Source organism: Nicotiana attenuata, chromosome 6, assembly GCF_001879085.1.
Source record: "Nicotiana attenuata strain UT chromosome 6, NIATTr2, whole genome shotgun sequence".
NCBI lineage: Eukaryota > Viridiplantae > Streptophyta > Magnoliopsida > Solanales > Solanaceae > Nicotiana > Nicotiana attenuata.
Genome location: NC_031994.1, coordinates 24,690,607 through 24,698,228, shown reverse-complemented (window position 1 = coordinate 24,698,228; position 7,622 = coordinate 24,690,607).

Genomic DNA, 7,622 nt, shown 5'->3' with positions numbered 1-7,622 from the left:
CACTCGAGGCCTGAAAGCCTCCTCACATCCCTCAACATATCCTCACATATGGCCCTCGGCCTCAATCAGTCCAAAAATAATCATAAGCCCCTCGGGCAATAGTAAAGAAACAATAATGCTCAGCTCAACAGTAGTTCAAAAATCAGTTAGAACTCAAGGTTTGAGTAAAGATATAACTGAGTTCATGAAACAGTGGAAATCACATGGACTGAGTTCAAATAATATTTCAAACAGTGAGGAAAACAGTGATGATAGTTCATAGAGAGTTCAAAAAGTCGGCAATAAGCCCCAAATATGGCAATAAGCCCAAAAAGTCGGCAATAAGCCCCAAATATGGCAATAAGCCCAAATCATAGTGAAAACAACAAGTCATTGCTAATACGCGGTAAAATATCATCCGGACTGGACCGAGTCACAGTCCCCAATAGTAAATGACCCCGCGCTTGTCATGGAACGCGTGTCTCATCTCAACATAGCACCAAGTTGTGCAAGTCCGGGGTTTTCAAACCCTCAGAACGTTATTTAAAATCATTACTCACCTCTAGCCGGCTAAAAGTCTAGCTCGCTATGCCTTTTCCCCTCGAATCGACCTCCTCGCGCGTCGAATCTGATCAAAACCACAAGGAATACATCACAATAGGCAAATGGGTCATAACCCAATCGAAAAGACTCGAAAAATATCAAAAATCACGAAATTGGCAAAACCCGAGCCCCGGGCCCACTTCTCGAAAAATTACGAAATTTGCATCACCGGATTCCTCGTCTCGCCACGAGTCCATACATATCAAATTCATCAAAATCGGAGTTCAAATGCCCCTTCAAGTTCCCATTTTACATTCCAAAAACCAAGCCCTAGTTCTTCCAATTTTTACCCAAGTTTCTAAGAATTAAAGGTAGATTCTTCAATAAAATGATGTTTCTAGACCATAGGACTTACCTCCAATTAATTCCCAGTCAAAACCCTCTCAAAATCGCGTCAATAGCTCCCAAGCTCGCTCAACAATGGAGGAAAAATGGTAGAGCTCGCGGATGAAATAAACCCTTTAAACCTTTCTGCCAACAGCGTTTTTCGCTTATGCGGTCCCGCTTCCGCTTATGTGGGACCGCTTCTGTGGCAAAAAATCTGCTTATGCGGTCTTCACTTAAAAACCCAGGCTCCGTTTATGCGACCCGAACTTCGCTTCTGCGGTCCTCTCAAAACCGCTTCTGCGGTACCATGTCCGCTTATGCGGAACTATCCTAACCCACACCTGGCCGCTTCTGCGATCACTCACCCGCTTCTGCGGAACCGCTTTGCGGTCCATTTCCGCAGAAGCGGAAATACCAGATACCAGCAATATCAGACCTGAAGCAACCTTCAAAAACTCTCTTTTAACCACTCAAATTCACCCCGGGCCCCCGGGACCTCAACCAAAACACCAACACAACCCAAAAACCTCATACGAACTTGTTCCAATCATCAAAACACGTCAAACAACACAAAAATCATCAATTCACCACGGATTCAAGCCTAAGTTTATCAAATTCTTCCAAAACTCACATTCGATCAAAAACCCAACCAAATGACGTCCAAATGACCTGAAATTTTACCCGCACATCCAAAACACCTAACGAAGCTACTGCAACTCTCGAAATTTCATTCCGACCCCCGGATCAAAATCTCGCCTACCAACCGGAATTCGCCAAAATTCAACCTTCGCCAATTCAAGCATAATTCTACACCGGACCTCCAAATTCAATTCTGATCGCACTCCTAAGTCACAAATCATCCCCCGAAGCTAACCGAATCACCGGAATTCACATCCGAGCCCTCTAACTGTATAGTCAACTTCCGGTTGACTTTTCCAAAACAAGCTTTCCTTAGAGAGACTAAATGTCTCATCTCCTACCAAGACCAAACCAATCCAACTCGATTACCTCAGATACCGATAATGAAGCATAGAGGAACATAATATGGGGAAGACGGGGCGGTAACTCACGTGACGACGGGCCGGGTCGTCACAGGAATAGAACCCTCTATTTATAGGGAGAGGGTGACTTAGCCACCAAGTAATAAACCCTAGAATCTCTCTAAATACAGACATTCACCATAAATAAAATTCTATTTTTAACAATTAAGAAGTTATAAAGTTTACTTGAATATAAAGAATTCAAGGCTTGTGAGTGAAAATGATTTAACTTAAAATACTTCTCAAACCAAAATTTTAAATTCGGAAAATAATTTTTGATGTCCAGACATGTTTGAATTCAGTCTTACCTTATAATGTCTCCTCAAGTAGAGTCTCCTCATGTCATTTATAGCCTATTTGGTCAAATTTTTAAAATTAATCTATTTTGAGAAGTACTTTTTAAAAATATTTTTTTAACGAGAAGCAATTTATATTTGTCTAATTAATTTATAAAATACTTTTGAGGAGTAATTAGTATTTCACTTTTAAAAAATACTAAGAAGTGTATTTTCTCAAAAGTGCTTTTCAAAAAAATACTTTTGGGAAGTTACTTTTCTCAGCTTCTCAAAAATAGCTTATGCTTTTATTCAAAAGTATTTATTTATTTATTTATTTTCCTTCTAAAATCTTGGCCAAAAACCTTTACTTTGGAAAAAGCATTTTTAACCATACCAAAAAAACAAAAACTTTTAGCCCCAAAAAAACTTAACGAAATAGACTATTATTTTTATTTGTCCAAACTTTGGTGGATAGAGTTTTCTGATACTTGTGTTAGGAGGAAGTGACAAGTATTCTATAAATCGAAATGCTCCCAAGTTGACCCGAACATCATGGTTATCAATAAAATTATGTTATTAGGGTCAAATTCAGAACATCTAACTGTTAAAAGAAAATACCCGTTACTTTTTCTTTTTTATTTTATATAAACTTATTCCCATTTTAGTCTGTTTAAAAAAGAATAATACCTTTTTAAATTAAAAAATAATTTAGTTTAAATTTCTCATTTTACTTTTTGTAGCTGCACAATACTTAAGACAGTAAGTTTTAAAATTTTAGAGCCACATAAATATATATGTAATGACATATTTAAAATTATAAATTTTACTTTTATTTATTTCTTATCCGTGCACACTTAAATAAATAGATAATTTCTTATAAATTGAGAATTTTTTTTTTTTTTGGATGTGTAACATTAAGAAGTGTTCGGACCAAACAAAAAGCATTTAGAAATATGATTTGGTGACGGGTAGATAGATGATGATGAATTTATAGTTGGGCACAGATATTTTGGAGGGTGGACCCTTAAGAGAGTGGATATATAGGTCATGATGTTTTCATAAGGAGACTTAGGTACTGATATTTTCTTTTTAGTGTGTGTGGACCCCCTAAAGAATGACAAATTGATTCTTTTGGGATTGAAATCATCATTATCTCTCAGATTGTACAATGACACACATCTTTCTGTATTCTTGTGATTATTACTATTATTACGGAGAAGGGCTAAATATACCCCTGTAAAGGTTTAAATATATTTTCCTTATACTTTGAGTTAAAATCTACTCCTATCGTTATACTATTGGTTCAAATATACCTTTTTTTTTTGTTAAGTTTATCCAAAGTAAACATCCAATCCTACGTGACACTAACATTTGATGAGGTGGATGCCACATGGCTTGCCATCTCAGTCCCTAACCCATTTTACCCCCTCTCCTTCTATTTTTTCCACCACTAAAATTTCCATTCCCTCATTGCCACCATTACCGCTACCATAAAAAATATTATATTTTAAATTTTAATCTTTTATATATGGAATAAGTATGCCATGTGACATCCACCTCATCAAATATCAGTGTCAAGTATGATTGAATGTCCACCTTGGACAAACTTAACAGAAAAGGGGTATATTTGAACCAATAGTATTATGGTAGGGGTATATTTGGACTCAAAGTATAACGAAGAATATATGTAAACCTTTTCTCGTAATACATGAGTATATTTGGCCCTTTGTCGTTATTATTATGATTTTGAAATTCTTATCTCTTCCATTATTCTGTCAAGGGAAAAGGGCCTAAACACCCCTATCGTTTGCTAAATGGTTTACAGATACCATCCGTTCATCTATCCGTCCAAAAAAGCACACAGCGTTAATTATACGGAAAAGGGCCAAATATACCCTTATACTATCATAAAAGGTTTAAATGTACCCCTCGTTATACTTTGAGTCCAAATATATCCTTGTCGTTATACTATTGGTTCAAATATACCCCTTTTCCGTTAAGTTTTTACAAAGTAGACGTCCAGTCCTACGTGGCACTGACATTTGATGAGGTGGATGCCACTTGGCTTGCCACCTCAGCACCCCTAACTCATTTTACCTCTCCCTTCTATTTGTTTCCTACCAGTAAAATTTCCTTCCCCTCCACCACTATTGTCACCATTAATGCTACCATGAAATATATTGTATTTGAAATTTTAATCTTTTATATATGAATTAGGGGCACTTAGGTGGTATGCCAAGTGGCATCCACCTCATCAAATATCAGTGCCATGTAGGATTGGATGTCCACCTTGGACTAACTTATCAGAAGAGGGGTATATTTGAACCAATAGTATTAGGACAGAGGTATATTTGGACCCAAAGTATAACGAAGCGTATATTTAAACCTTTTCTCATAGTACAAGGATATATTTGACCTTTTGCCGTTAATTATATTAACGAAATTGCCCCCGCGTCTAATAGTAGAATTTATGGGCATTCAATTTAGTGACGTAGCAGTTTCTCATTGGGCCACGTGGCAATCTCGGGCTGAAACAAAAAATTGACCTTATTTTCTTACCACGGTCATAAAATACATTAACCTATCCGACAAAATCCCATTTTTAAATTAGAACGACCCATACTTCATTAAGATATCCATACTCAAGATTGTTTTTTGGGAAATTGATGGAGGGAAAATCTAATTTATAATTCTGATTCCATCTTCACACCAACTGAAATCACAAATTGAGCACTAACACTTTTTCCCTTAAATCGGAATATTCATGCTTTATAAATGCTTGCAATAGTGAGAAGGTTCAAGATCTGAGAGACAAATTGATCAATTTTGTGGAGGATTAGTGAGTGTTCCAAGCTTGCACAGTCTACCATGCGCTGGATAGTTCACCTGGACGAGGAGAAATTAAAGGAGTTAGCAAAACGAGAAGGCCAGTAGAATCTTTCTAGCTTAAAAGAGATTCTAGAAGATTTTATTTTTAAGATATCTATGAGATACATTATTTACACATCATGCAGTTTGATAGCTGCACGGACAAGAAAACTGATATTTGGCCGCAGAAGCGACGCTCTAGTCGAAAACAAATTCGATCACTTATTATGTGCTGGCTTTCGAATCTTGTGTATGGATATCTTTGTGAAATTATGGGTAAATGTATTATTTTATGACCCAATTAAAAAAGCTTAAGTCGAATTAAGTGGGTCGAAATAAGGCCCATTTTTTGTTTCGGCCGAGATTCACACGTGGCCCAGTAAGAAACTGCCACGTCACTAAATTGAACGCCCCCAAATTCTGCCGTTAGACGCGAGGACGATTTTATTACTATAATTAACGTCGTGTGCTTTTTTAGACGGATGGATAAACGAAAAGTATCTGTAATTCATTTAATAAACGATAAGGATTGTTTAGGCCATTTTTCGTTCTGTCAATGACACAGCATTGTTTCTAAAGAACAGAAATAAGACCACGTGCGCTCTTAATTTCTTGACCGTATAATTAGGAAAATCAAAAAGAGAAAATGCTCGTCTTTCCATTTCTTTTCAAGTAGTAAGATTTATACTGTAACGCAAATTTAATCATTTGAGTTTAAATTATATATATTTTCTTTTATAATATTAAGCTACTCAAAGAATATTTACATATGGGTCTTTTTAAATTGTAAAACGTGTAATCTTGAAAATAAGATAGTTTGCTTATTGTATAGACAAATATAATCTAATGGTGTAAAATTTCTTATGCTGAATATAAGTGAAACTCATACTTGTTGAACAGTAGTTATTTGTAGAGATTTTACTTATCTATACTACTTTTGAAACTTATTCACAATCACTATTGAAGTTTTTAACTTAATTGCAAGTTAATGTACCATTTACCAATATATATAAATTAATATTAAATGAGTATTCTTTTATATTAGGAATTGAATAGGGAATATCAGTTACCCCCTCTTCGACTCTCTCTCTCTCTCTCTCTCTCTCTCTCTCTCTATATATATATATATATATATATATATATATATCATTCTCTGTTCATTCCCCAACCTCATTTTTCTTCCTTCAAATTGAAATTGTCAATCAATAAACTTTAAAGGTGTTTGGTGCTCCACCATTGACAACCATTAAAAAGCTTTGAAGCTTTAAATTCGAATTCGAATTCGAATTCTCAAAAAATATTATTTATTTGGATTGGTTGTTGTTGTAAATGATTGGGAATATTCTTTGAAGTTTATATCTCAATTTTGAGGGTGTTTGGTGAAGATATATAAGAGTTGATTCTGGCTGGATTTCAGATTAGAAGAAGAAGAAGAAGAAGAAGAAGAAGAAGAAGAAGAAGAAGAAGAAGAAGAACACATGACATACAATATACATGCAAAATTATATTATAGTTATTTAAGTTGTATTCTATTATAGTTATATTTTTTTTATTTGAATGTTGTATGAAAGTTGAAAATTAGTAGTATACTGTATGAACTATTGTGTGTGAAATTTATATTTAAGTTATAAATAATGTCTTTTCATATAAAGTTGTTGATATGTATCAAAATTGTATTAAGAGAGAAAGATTTGATTGGAATTTCAGAGAGGAAGAAGAACACATCACATATAAAATATATACAAATCATATACATACAAAAGACATTGTATAAAATTTGTATGAAATTTGTCTTTAAGTTGTATGATGTTGTAGTTGTATTTAACTGGGTAAAAATAATTTATGAAAGTTGTAGATAAGTTATAAATAAGTTGTATGAGGAAAAGACCCAAATTGTCCCTTAGGTATTGGATTAGGTTTAAGTTTGTCCCTTATATATTATCCTGAACATTAACGATCCTTTAAGTTTGATGAAGCTGGACACTTATGGTCTGAGACTCACGGAAGTCCTTTCATTTAACGGAAAAGTGTACTTCAAACGTTAACATCTAAACAGTAACTCTTATTTCTTAATAGAAATTTCTATGCCCAGTGAAAACAATTTTTTTTTGTTTTTGAAATCCAACTGAAAACTTGACTCCTAAACATTTTTACACTAGGAACGGGGACATGGGTGTTGCATGTGACTGACTAACTTAAAATATAAGTGGAGTGATAGTGAAACAACTCCATGGACGATATTGGTATGCTTAATTCTTCTTTCCTTTCGAATCGCTTCAGATAGATTTCGTTCACCAATTTGATGGCAAAAATCTTGGTGGTTCATTTATAGTTGACTACCCTTCGTACGTAATAAACAACTTAGAAAATATTATCAGTCAAGGTATAGAGGAGTGAGGAGATATTATAACCTAGTTAATTATTTTAACAAAAGAAGAAAAAATTACAGATTTCTCAATTATGATCCATTGTAAGAACAATTTAACCTATATGATTTTGCCACTAAAAGATAGAAGGAGAAGTAGAG